General features: G+C 49.9%; 1 protein-coding gene across 3 annotated transcripts in view; it reads left to right on the plus strand.

The window, feature by feature from the left end:
* Positions 1-13604, plus strand: part of LOC147099015 (cold shock domain-containing protein C2-like) — a 77930-nt gene that overhangs the window by 834 nt on the left and 63492 nt on the right. The gene's annotated exons all lie outside the window — the stretch shown is intronic.

The following is a 13604-nucleotide window of genomic DNA, read 5'->3' on the forward strand; positions in this document are numbered from 1 at the left end:
TTCGAAGAAGAGCAGGGGGAGTTCTCCCTGGTGTCCTGGGGGCCGATATTTATCCCTCACTCGACATCACTGAAAAACAGATTATCTGGTCGTTATCACATTGCTGTTTGTGGGAGCTTGCTGTGCGCAAATTGGCTGCCGCGTTTCCCACATTACAACAGTGACTACACTTCAAAAGTACTCCATTGGCTGTAAAGCGCTTTGGGACGTCCGGTGGTCGTGAAAGGCGCTATAGAAATGCAAGTCTGTCTTTTCCCTCCCTCCTCCAACAATGGGTAAACACCTCACCTCTTCTTGTCGTCTTCCCAGCCCCTCCCCCAGGGTAAACCCAGTGCTTGTCGTCTCATGTCATGGTGCGTCGGGACCCTCATGAACTGCCTTTATTCACTCACTGGGAGGGAGGGGAGGGGGGAGGTGAGAGTAGGGGAGGTGAGAGTAGGGGAGGGGAGGAGGTGAGAGTGGGGGGCACAGGGAGGGGAGAGGGAGAGGGGAGAGTGGAGGAGGAGAGAGTAGGTGAGGGAGGGGAGAGTGGGGATGAGAGGGGAGAGTGGGGGACACGGAGGGGCGAGTGGAGGGAAGAGAGTAGGGAGGGAGGGGAGAGTGGGGGCACGGGGAGAGTGGGGGGCACGGGGGGGAGAGTGGGGATGGGAGGGAGGGGGAGGGGAGAGTGGGGGCACAGGGGGAGAGTGTAGGGGAGGGAGGGGAGAGTGGGGGGCACGGGGGGGAGAGTGTAGGGGAGGGAGGGGAGAGTGGGGAGGGGAGAGTGGGGATGGGAGGGAGGGGGAGTGGGGATGGGAGGGAGGGGGAGGGGAGAGTGGGGATGGGAGGGAGGGGGAGGGGAGAGTGGGGATGGGAGGGAGGGGGGATAGGGGAGAGTGGGGGGTGGGAGAGTGAGGGAGGGGAGAGTGGGGGAGGGAGGGAGGGGAGAGTGGGGGAGGGAGGGGAGAGTGGGGGAGGGAGGGGAGAGTGGGGGAGGGGAGAGAGGGGATAGGGGAGAGTGGGGGGGTGGGAGAGTGGGGGAGGGGAGAGTGGGGGAGGGAGTGAGGGAGGGGAGGGAGGGGAGAGTGGGGGAGGGAGGGAGGGGAGAGTGGGGGAGGGAGGGAGGGGAGAGGGGGAGAGTGGGGGAGGGAGGGGAGAGTGGGGGAGGGGAGAGTGGGGGAGGGAGGGAGGGAGGGGAGAGTGGGGGAGGGAGGGAGGGGAGAGTGGGGGAGGGAGGGGAGAGTGGGGGAGGGAGGGAGGCGAGAGTGGGGGAGGGGAGAGTGGGGGAGGGGAGAGGGCGGGAGGGGAGGGGAGCGTGGCTTCCAGTAGCAGTATCGCAGTGTGTGTCAACAACATTAAACAGGAGAAAGAACAGATCAATAGCGTAAATATTTTATCACAGCATCAGTTGCCAGATTTACAGTGTGTAAGCCCTGTGCGAAATTACTTAGTACAACAAGATCCGCCTTGTCCAGTGATGGGCTCGTTGGCATTAATGCAAGCATTTGTCCTGAACTAATGGGTTGCTAAACTGGCCAAGAATGGATGTGTTTTGGTAGCAAATAAACGATGCAGATGGAACTTTCCCTGCGGTGACTAGGATCTGGGTGGGTCTTCCTGAGTGTCGGGTTAGATCGGCGATGCAAATGGAAACACTTTCAAAAGTCAGGTTGCAGGATTATTATTTTATATTATTAAAAATCAGACACTTCCTGTCCACAGACCTTGCATTCCATTGCCACCTTTTTTGGCCACTCTTTTATGTCAACATTTACCATTCAATTTTGCTATGTCAACTGTCACGGTGTAGTGCCAGCCTCTGGCTACTAGGTGGCCATTGTCTACCCAAACTCCATCACCCTTGTGTAGATAAATAAACCTTACAATCCATCATCTGACCACGGGCAACACTACGGGCAGTTTGTGAGTATCTTGCACCACCTCTCATTGCCCTCCTCACCTCATCCGCTGCTGAAACCCTCATCCATGTCTTTTGTTACCTCTAGATTTGACTATTTCAATGCACTCCTGGCCGGCCTCCCACGTTCTACTCCCCGTAAACGTGAGGTCATCCGAAACTCGGCTGCCCTGTGCCCTAACTCGCACCGAGTCCCGTTCGCCCATCACCCCCTGTGCTCGCTGACCTACATTGGCTCCCGGTCCGGCAGCGCCTCGATTTCAAAATTCTCGTCCTTGTTTTCAAATCCCTCCATGGCCTCGCCCCCCCTCCCTATCTCTGTCATCTCCTCCAGCCCCACAACCCTCCGAGATCTCTGCACTCTTCCAATTCTGGGCTCTTGAGCCTCCCCGATTTCCATCGCTCCACCATTGGCGGCCGTGCCTTCAGCTGCCCGGGCCCTAAATTCTGGACTTCCCTCCCCAGATCTCTCCGCTGCTCTATCTCTCTTTCCACCTTTAAGACTCTGCTTAAAACCCTCCCTCTTCCTGCCCTAATATCTCCTTACATGGCTCGGCGTCAAATTTTGTTTTATAATCGCTCCCGTGAAGCACCTTGGGAACGTTTTACTAAAAGTTAAAGGCGCTATATAAATGCAAGTTGTCGTTGTTGTTGATACTCGGTCATTCTAGAGACTTCTCCATTTTTTTCCCCCCAATAGAATTTAGGAGTCAGAGGTCATGTGGCTAAAATACTTGTTGCTGGGTGTTAATGCACACTGACCACTCTCCTTTCAGCATTGTGGACAGGGTATGTTCAAACATGCCTCTTCACGGCAGGCTCGAGGGGCTGAATGGCTTACTCCTGTTCCTATGTTCCATGCCGGCCAATGCTGATTATGCTTTTACAGCCATGTCTATGTGTGTCAGCACGGTGGGGGAGGCCGTCCACCTGGAATCTGGATATGCTGCCAGCATTTCGACGTTCTAGACCCCTCGTGGAGTGCGGGGGGAGGGGGGGGGTGCTGACGGTGATGGTCTCCTGCTGCCGTGAGTGGGGGAGCAGGCCTGTGTTTCAAGGGCAGAGGAAGAGTTGAGGGCTGTTGCACTGCAAGAATATTTCAGTGTCTGGGAGCCTATAACAGTCATTCCAAATAACAACAGAAAATGCTGGAAAAACTCAGGAAAATAATACCTGATTCATGCACGATGGACCCGTCTGGCTGTATTGCAGTACTTTCTTCTATCTGACTCACTCACGTACGCTATTTCTCTGTTTCTCTCTCTCTCTCTCTTTATCTCTCTCGTTCTCTCTCCTGCTCATTTTCTCTCTCTGTCTCTTTCTCTCTTTTTTCTCTCTTTCTCTCTTTCTTTTTCTCTCTCCCCTCCTTTTCTCTCTCTCTCTTTCTCTCTCCTTTTCTCTCTCTCTCTTTCTCTCTCCTTTTCTCTCTTTTTCTCTCTCTTTGTCCTTTCTCTCTTTCTCTCTCTCTCTCTCTTTCTCCTTTTTCTCTCTTTTTCTTTCACTCTTTGTCCTCTTTCTTTCTCTCCCTCTTTCTCTCTCTCTCCTCCCCTCCTTTTCTCTGTCTGTCTCTCTCTTTCTCTCTCTCTTTCTCTCTCCCCTCCTTTTCTCTGTCTGTCTCTCTCTCCGACTTGCCCAGTACAGGGCTTCCATTGTGCACCTTGAGGCAGCTGGTTAATGAGTGTCTTCCTCAGTGGCCCAGGAGCAGATTGCCTGCTTGGCCTCGGGGGTGGGGGAGGTGGGGGGGTGGTGAAGATAGACCCGAACAGCTGCGATTAAAAAGAACCCCCCAGCAAAGTGACTAACTGCTGCTTGAATGGGGCTGTGCAAATATCCTGTGCATGAAACCAGTCTTAATACCCACTCTGGGGCTTCTCTGAGAGCTCAGTGGGCAAATGCACTGCCCAGTGTGAATGTCATAGAGTCACAACGGCACAGAAGGAGGCCATTCAGCCCATCCAGTCAGTCCCATTCCCCCGCTCTATCCCCGTAGCCCTGCAAGTTTATTTCCCTCAAGTGTCTCCCCTTGAAAACATTGAGTGTCTCCGCTTCCACCACTTCCGTCGGCAGTGAGTTCCAGGTCCTCACCACTCGCTGCGTAAAAATGTTTTTCCTCACGTTCCCCCCTGTATCTCTTGCCCAAAACCTTAAATCTGTGTCCCCTAGTCCTTGTACCATCAACTAGTGGGAACAGCCTTTCCCCGTCTAGCCTATCCAAACCCGTCATAATCTTGTACACCTCGATCAAATCACCCCTCAACCTCCTTTGCTCTAACGAAAACAAATCCAGCTTCTCCAACCTGTCCTTGTAGCTAAGATCCCCCATCCCCGGAACCATTCTGGTAAATCTCCTCTGCACCCTCTCAAGGGCCTTCACATCCTTCCTAAAGTGTGGTGGCCAGAACTGGACACAATACTCCAGTTGTGGCCTAACCCAGCGCTTAATAAAAGTGAGCCATTTGGAGCAGGAGGTTGCAGGTTGGATCCCTGGTCTTCGCTGAGTCAGCTGGTCGGGGCGGGTGGAGCCGTACACACCGAGAATGGCCATTTGGGGCGAAGGTCCTGGTGAGGACCAGCGGAGGCCAAGGAGAAAATTGGTGAAATAGAAACCGAAAAATGCTGGAAACACTCAGCAGGTCGGGCAGCAGCTGTGAAGAGAGAAACAGAGTTAACATTTCAGGTCGATGACCCTTCGTCAGAACTGGAAAAAAGTTGGAGATGGAACGGGTTTTTAAGCAAGTGCAGGGGGCAGAGTGTGATGAAATATGTCATTCATCAGACTCTGTATTTAACTACATATATTGTATTGCCTGCTCCTGTGTTTTTACCTTGTATTGTATATAGGGCACCGCCCCCTTTCTCCCCATTGGATGTGTCGGCTCCGCCCATACCTGGCCCTACTTAAGACAAGCCCAGGCTTGTCTTGCAGCAGAACAGCAGAATGCTAGGTGAAGACACAGGCATCTTTCTTTGCTAATAAAAGCCTTGTTTTATCCAGTTAACTTTGAGCCTTGAAGTTATTGAGGCGCATCACAGAGAAAGGGGGAAGGGGGGAGAAGCGGAAAGAACAAAAGGGAAGGTCTGTGATAGGATGAGGCAGGAGAGATTAAATGACAAGGGGATGATGTTGCGAGGCAAAAAGGAGATGGTAATGGGACACGTAAAGAAACAAAAGATGGGTCTAGAGGAGGTATAACTGGGAATATCTGTATCATCAACAGCTGCCGTCCAAAAAAATGGGGCAGAGGTTATGATCTGAAATTGTTGAACTCGAAGTTGAGTCCCGAAGGCTGTAAAGAGCCGAATCGGAAGATGAGCAGAATCATCAACAGAAAATTGGTGAGATTGGGGGAAACATTTTGAGGCAGTAAATATTGATTAATTGTGGTTTTAAAACCGGGGCCTCAAACTATAATCTGGCAGGCGTTCAATAATTATCTACCTGATGACCACACTGGTGGAATCGGATCCCCAAAACGCCATTTATCCGTCCGTCCGTTGTGTGCTGCCCTATCTGAAGTCTACGCCTGAGATTCTTGAGTCTTCTTGGGCACGAGTGGCTGAACTGGTTTCCTGTTGGCTTCCTCGCGGTTTTTAACCTTCCAAGTGGGCTGCAACCAAGGCTAAGGAGACCCACCCACCCTTACAACGGCGGGAAGGGATACGGCCCACATCCATTGGACACAGCTACCCCACCGCTGGACATCAGTCTAGTATTCAGAACCAATGCTCTGTTACTCCACTCTCCGGGGCTGTCTAGGGTGAGACCCGAGCCCAACCCTTCTGACTCACAGGCAGGAACACTACCCCCGAACCAGTGCTTCACTCTGTCCAGACACTGGAACCTCACTTATTGCCAACCCAATATTTAGATGCACTGCAGCAACTCGCCAAGGCTTCTTCGGCAGCACCTCCCGCACCCGCTTCCACCTAGAAGGACAAGGGCAGCAGGCGCGTGGGAACACCGCCACCTCCAAGTTCCCCTCCAAGTCACACACCACACGGACTGCAGCGGTTCAAGGAGGCGGCTCACCACCAACTTCTCGAGGTCAACTAGGGATGGGCAATAAATGCTGGCCTTGCCAGCGACGCCCACATCCCATGAATGAATAATTTTAAAAAAAAATTTAGAGACTGTATTCTAGTCTCCACTCACCTTTTGACTGTGCAAGTGTGCAAAAGACTGAGCTGAACCAGTCCCGTACAGACTGGGGATTAAAATGTGGAACCTTCAGGTCTGTGCCTTATTTCCACCTGGGAGCAGTAACTGTACCTAATGGAGGATAAAAATAAAAAATACACAGAAACAGGCCATTCGACCCATCAGGTCTATGCTGGTGTTTATGCTCCACACTAACCTCCCACCCCTCTTCATCTCACCTGATGTGCCTCAATAATTCCGAGACTCGAAGGTAGCAGAACAAAACAAGGCTTTTATTAACTTAGAACGAAACACGTAAGCGAGAGAGATGTCGTCCTTCTGGAGATTGGGGCTAGACTGAAGCTAGCTTACAAACGGGGCCAGGTATGGGCGGAGCCCTACACACAGCACATTCCAGTATACAATACAGCACATTCCAGTACACAATACAATGAGGTCTGGGGGAAGGGAAATGACACTGAAACCGATCTCAGTCACAGGCAGTGATGAATGGAAATATTTCATCACATCACCCTATCACCATAACCTTCTATTCCTTTCTCCCTCATGTGTTTATCCAGCTTCCCCTTAAATGTATCTCTGCTATTTGCCTCAGCCACTCCCTGTGGCAGCGAGTTCCACACTCTCACCACTCTCTGGGTAAAGAAGTTTCTGCTGAATTCCTCATTGGATTTATTAGTGACTATCTTCTATTGATGGCCCCTAGTTTTGGTCTCCCCCACAAGTGGAAACACCTTCTCTACGCCTACCCTATCATCAACAACAACTTGTATTTATATAGCGCCTTTAACGTAGTAAAACTTCCCAAGCCGCTTCACAGGAGTGTTACAAGACAAAAAATTTGACACCGAGCCACATAAGGAGATAGTAGGACAGGTGACCAAAAGCTTGGCCAAAGAGGTCGGTTTTAAGGAGCGTCTTAAAGGAGGACAGAGAGGCGGAGAGGTTTAGGCAGGGCATTCCTGAGCTTAGGGCCTAGGCTGAGCCCCTTCATCATTTTAAAGACCTCTATCAGGTCATCCTTCAGCCTTCTATTTTCTAGAGAGACGAGCCCCAGCCTGTAGACTCTTTCCTGATAGTTGTAACCGCTCAGTTCTGGTATCCTTCTTTGTAAATCCGTTTTGCCCTTTCTCCAGTGCTTCTTCAGGAAACTTTGTGTTATCCGGAGGCTAAATGTCCGGCAAGCTCGAGCCGCCGGCAAAAATCAGGAGCTGTTTCGTTAGGTTTTTTTTTTCTTTTCGTTGCTTTTTTCTCAACAGTCAAGCTCTGCAAGGTCTGTAGCTAAGCAACAGCTTCAGCTAGAGACGCTACAGAGACGCTTGCCGACTGTTTAGAAGCTGTTGCTAAGCAACAGGGTTTGTTGATTCACACGGAGCTGAAAATCTCCGTATGTTTCAACATTAACGCTGGTGTGTCCGGCAGTTTTGAGGGAACGGCAACAGCTCGGTCCCGTCGGTGCCGGGTAGCACAAAGTTTCCTGCATATCTTTTTTTTAATAATTTGCAGACCAGAACATTTATACAGCATGACGTAAGAAAACTACTAGGCACTTGGTCTAAGCGTTAAACAAAGCTTTAATCAACTGTTTTACAACATGGAGGTCTAGTTGTGTCCTTCACTAGTTCCTGTTAAGAATGTCCTGCGCAAGCTGGGCCCGTGCCCGAGTATTTATACTCTCCCTGGACAGCGCCACCCGCAGGCCGCTCAGTATTATTTCCTAAGTTTGTCTTTCATGAATGACTGATTCATGTCACAGCACTTATCATGTCCTGAGGAATTCCCAAAGCACTTTGCAACTGATGAATGACTGTTTGAGTGTGGCCACTGTTGTAATGTAGGTGACTGCCTCAGCCGCTTTACGTGAAGGAGTGACTGGATTATCTGTTGGCTGAGGGAGGAATGTTGGCCAGGACTTTAGTAGTGCCGCGGGATCTTTAACGTCCCCCTGCACAGGCAAAAGAGTCCTCGGTTTAACAGCTCATCTGTAAAATGGCACTTCCAACAATGCAGCACTCCCTCAGTACGGCCCTGAAGTGTCAGCCTGGAAAGAAAGACTCGTATTTCTATAGCGCCTTTCACGACCTCGGGACATCACAAAGCGCTTTACAGCCAATGATAGTACTTTCTTGAAGTGTTGTCATTGTTGTAAACGCGTCAACCAATTTGCGCACAGCATGATCCCACAAACAACAATGTGATAATGACCAGATAATCAAGTTTAGTGATGTTGGTTGAGGGATAAATATTGGCCCCAGGACACTGGGGAGAACTCCCCTGCTCTTCTTCAAAATAGTGCCGCGGGATCTTTTACGTCCACCTGACAGAGCAGACGGGGCCTCGGTTTAACGTCTCATCCGAAAGGCGACACCTCCGACAGTGCCGCACTCCCTCAGCACTGCACTGGGAGTGTCAGCGTGGATTTGAACCCACAACCTTCTGACTCAGAGGCGAGAGTGCTGCCCACTGAGCACTGAGCCACAGCTGACACCTGGCTGGCGCGTTCCACCCACAGCCTCTGCCTCTGAGGCGAGCGTGCCAGATTAAATTCACGGCTCACTAACTGCTCAAACGGCGCCTAATAGACCATCCCAAGCATCTTGTTTTTTGTTGCACGCTTTTAATTTCTTTTCTGAAAGGTCAAAATCAATCAGTGACGTGCTACTCTGGGAGGGGAGGTGCAGTACCTTTGTCTGGGTTATCTATCTCCAGTGGAACTCGTGTTAACAATGACAGAATGTGCTGGCTGGTGTTGGCAAGTAAGTTGACACCGATTATTCCTCGAGTGACCCACATCCAATAGAGCCTGAAAACTCTGATCAGAATTAAAAGCGAGACTTTCCCCGAGAGCACGAGGCTCATCAATCGAGTCCGCTGAGCTGAACAACAACAACAGCAACAATGTGCATTTCTATCGCGCCCTTTAACGTAGAAGAACGTCCCATGTTGCTTCACAGAAGCGTTAATCAGACAAAATTTGACACCGAGCCACATAAGAAGATATTAGGGCAGGTGACCAATAGCTTGGCCAAAGAGATAGGTTTTAAGGAGCGTCTTAAAGGAGGAAAGAGAGGCGGAGAGGTTTCAGGAGGGAATAGCAGAGCTTAGGGCCTCGGCTGCCAGTGGTTGGGAGATGCTCAAGAGGCCAGAATTGGCGGAGTGAAGATATCTCATGGGGTTGTGGGGCTGGAGGAGGTTACAGAAAGAGGGGGGGGGCGAGGCCACGAAGGGATTTGAAAACAAGGATGAGAATTTTAAAATCGAGGCGTTGCTTAACCGGGAGCCAATGTAGGTCAGCCAGCATGAAATCTTTAAAGATGTGGGTGTGTTTTTTCACCGTAAATGTGATGGAGAGGTAGCGGCCATGATTATGCACCATACTTTGGGTAGTAAGTAGTTGGGTGTGTTTTCCTGTTAAAGAAGGCCACAGTGTAGCACAACCATGGGGACCAGAAGGTCCCAGAATTTTCTTTTCAGTTTAACTCCCCTTGCTCTTCTTCGAAATAGTGCCATGGGATCGTTTACATCCAGAGAGCAGACAGGGCCTTGGTTTAACATCTCATCTGAAAGACGGCACTTCTGAGATTGCAGCACTCCCTCAGCACTGCACTGGGACTGTCAGCCTAGATTTTTGTGCTCAAGTCTCTGGAGTGGGACTTGAACCCACAACCGTTCTGACTCAGAGGCGAGGGTGCTGCCCACTGAGCCACAAGACTGACACACAAAACTTGGTGAGGAACAAGCCCAGTGCTCATGGACAAGATGTGGCAGGAAGTCAAACAGTGAAATAAAAAAGGGAAGCAGTGGAAAGTGCCGGAAATCTGAAATAAAAACAGAAAAACCCTGTAACATACTGACTCCATCCCTCTCCCTGGCCACTATCTGAGGCTGAACCAGACTGTTCGCATCCTCGCCGTCCTATTTGACCCTGAGCTGAGCTTTGTGTTCAAATCCCTCCACGGCCTTGCCCCTCCCTATCTCTGTAACCTCCTCCAGCCCCACAACCAATGTTCCCTTCAAGCTGCGCGGCCGCACAGCGGTCTGGCGGGCCCACGCAGGACTCTTCCCGGCTTTATAATGGAGAAACCGCGCACGCGCGGAAATCTGAATGGGCCGCATAGCCCGTTAAAGGGGCCGCACGGTTCCCCCCACCAAAAAAAAATTAGAGGCAACATTGTCTACAACCCTCCGAGATCTCTGCGCTCCTTCAATTCTGGCCTCTTGCACATTCCCGAATTCCATCGCTCCACCATTGGCGGCCGTGCCTTCAGCCGCCCAGGCCCTGAGCTCTGGAATTCCCTCTTAAACCTCTCCGCCTCTCCACCTCTCGCTCCTCCTTTAAGTCGCTTCTTAAAACCTACCAAGCTTTTAGTCACCTTGTCCTAAAATCTCCTTGAGTGGCCCGGTGCTAAACTTTGTCTGCCAATGCTCCCGTGAAGCGTTATTTAACGTTTTACTACATTAAAGGTGCTATATAAATGCAAGCCGTTGTTGAAACGCACAGCAGGACAGTCAGCGTATCGCGAGAGAAAGGGCAGCTTCTCGTGTTTTGGGTGTGACAACAGAAGCTGTTGATGGAAGGAAAATATAGGAAACTCTTTGGTATCCATCACCGACGGGACCAGCGTGTTGCCGGTTGATTAAAAATTCTGAATGACGGAGAGGGTTATCTACCGAGGCTATTTTTAACAAACAAAAATAAAAAAATCAAGAAATGTGCAGTATACAGTAATTGGGTACTCACCTACAGAATGTTTGATTAAGTACAGTACTGCCAGTTGAGGGTATCTGAGGAAGGATGTTCTTGCCATGGAGGGAGTGCAGCGAAGATTCACCAGACTGATACCTGGGATGGCAGGAATGACGTATGAAGAGGGATTGGGTCGATTGGGCTTATATTCGCTAGAGTTTAGAAGAATGAGAGGGGATCTCATTGAAACTTATAAAATTCTAACAGGACTAGACAGACTAGATGCAGGAAGGATGTTCCCGATGGCGGGGGAGTCCAGAACCAGGGGTCACAGTCTAAGGATAAGGGATAAGCCATTTAGGACAGAGATGAGGAGGAATTTCTTCACCCAGAGAGTGGTGAACCTGTGGAATTCTCTACCACACAGGGCAGTTGAGGCCAATTCATTAAATATATTCAAGAAGGAGTTGGATATATTTCTTGAGGCTAAAGGGATCAAGGGATATGGGGAGAAGGCAGGGACAGGGTACTGAGTTTGGATGATCAGCCATGATCTCATTAAATAGCGGAGCGGGCTCGAGGGGCCGAATGGCCTACTCCTGCTCCTATCTTCTATGTTTCTAATTCATAACTCTTTAATTACTTAACAGTAAAACAAAACTTATACAGTAAACGACTGGGAGAGTCAGACTCCTGTTATTGAGGTGTTCGGACTTCCGACAGCGCCAAGAAGCCGAGTCGTGGCAGTTTGGAGAACTACCCCCACTGACTAACTCGGCCACCGCAGGAGACTCAGACTCGGCAACATCTCCGGTTATTGAGGTGTTGTTTTCGGAGTATGAATTTTGCCGGTTAATAGAGAATTCTGGTTATTTAGGTGCCGTTTAAACGAGAGTTTCCTGTATGTGGACAAGATACAGAGAGAATATCCAACCAGTGCCAAACAAGGAGTCTCAATCGCCCAACCAAAGCTCTTATATATGTTTGTATCAGAGTAAAAACATTCTTTCATAGCAACATAGGGACAGGAGGAGGCCATTCAGCTCTGCCATTCAATTAGATCATGGCTGATCGGCACCTCAACTCCATATCCCTTGATGCCCTTACTTAACAATAATCTAACGCTCTCAGTCTTGAACGCTCCAACTGATCCCCAACATCCACAGCCTTTTGGGGGAGAGAGTTCCAGATCTCCACTACCCTTCATGTGAAAATGTGCTTCCTAATTTCACTCCTGAACGGCCGAGCTCCAATTTTAAGATTATGTCCCCTCTCCAGCAGAGGAAATAGTTTCTCTGTATCCACCCAATGTTTTTTTTTTAACGTGCTAAGCACCTCGAGCAGATAACCCCTCGACCTTCTATGCTCGGGAATACGAGCCAAGTTTATGCGAAACGGAACAGGTGTTTCTTCTCCCTGCCCCCTCCCGTCCCAGGTGCAGCAGGCGGTTAAGAAGGCAAATGGTATGTTGGCCTTCGTAGCGAGAGGGTTCGAGTACAAGAACAAGGATGTCTTGCTGCAGTTGTACAGGGCCTTGGTGAGACCACACCTTGAGTATTGTGTGCCGTTTTGGTCACCCTATTTGAGGAAGGATGTTCTTGCCATGGAAGGAGTTCAGCGAAGATTCACCAGACTGATACCTGGGATGGCAGGAATGACGTATGAGGAGAGATTGGGTCAATTGGGCTTATACTCGCTGGAGTTTAGAAGAATGAGAGGGGATCTCATTGAAACTTATAAAATTCTAACAGGACTAGACAGACTAGATGCAGGAAGAATGTTCCCGATGGCGGGAGAGTCCAGAACCAGGGGTCACAGTCTAAGGATAAGGGGTAAGCCATTTAGGACAGAGATAGGGAGGAATTTCTTCACCCAGAGAGTGGTGAACCTGTGGAATTCTCTACCACACAAGGCAGTTGAGGCCAATTCATTAAATATATTCAAGAAGGAGTTGGATATATTTCTTAAGGCTAAAGGGGTCAAGGGATATGGGGAGAAGGCAGGGACAGGGTACTGAGTTTGGATGATCAGCCATGATCTCATTAAATGGCGGAGCAGGCTCGAGGGGCCGAATGGCCTACTCCTGCTTCTATGTTTCTATGTCTTGTCCCCCCCCTCCCCTCCCCCGATGTCTTTGGCTTCCTTACAGGGTATGCTTCCATTGACAGCAGTTGACCTCTGTCACCTCACCCAATAATTCATGAGCCTTCTGAAGGGTTCACGCCCAATGCTCCAGAGGATTAATCTCCTGGACAGTGCTATAAAAAAAATCTTGGGGGGTGGAGGCGGGGGGCATTTAACAAAAAAATGGTGGGGTTTTTTTTCACTTTTTTTGAACATTTTTGTTAATTAGTTCAAAAAATATTGGAGAGGGGAGAAGAAGGGCTGTTTGACTGGGTGGCGGAGAGGAGGAATGGTCATGGCAGGAGGCCATGTGATAACACCTTCAGGAGTGAGACTTACGCTCATAAATCTAGGCTGACACTCCAGCGCAGTGCTGAGGGAGTGCTGCACTGTCGGAGGTGCCGTCTTTCGGATGGGACGTTAAACCGAGGCGCCGTTTGCTCTCTCAGGTGGACGTAAAAGATCCCGTGGCACTATTTCAAAGAAGAGCAGGGGAGTTCTCCACAGTGTCCTGGCCAACATTTATCCCTCAATCAACATCGCAAAACCAGATTATCTGGTCATTATCACGTTGCTGTTTGTGGGAGCTTGCTGTGCGCAAATTGGCTGCCGTGCTATCTCCATTACAACAGTGACAATACTTCATTGGCTGTAAAACGTTTAGGACGTCCGGTGGTCGTGAAAGGGGCTTTATAAATGCAAGTCTTTTTTTTATACATCTAACCAGAGTTGTCGGC

This window comes from Somniosus microcephalus, chromosome 28 (assembly GCF_052327205.1).
Source record: "Somniosus microcephalus isolate GS21.2 chromosome 28, FLI_Smic_1.0, whole genome shotgun sequence".
Lineage (NCBI taxonomy): Eukaryota > Metazoa > Chordata > Chondrichthyes > Squaliformes > Somniosidae > Somniosus > Somniosus microcephalus.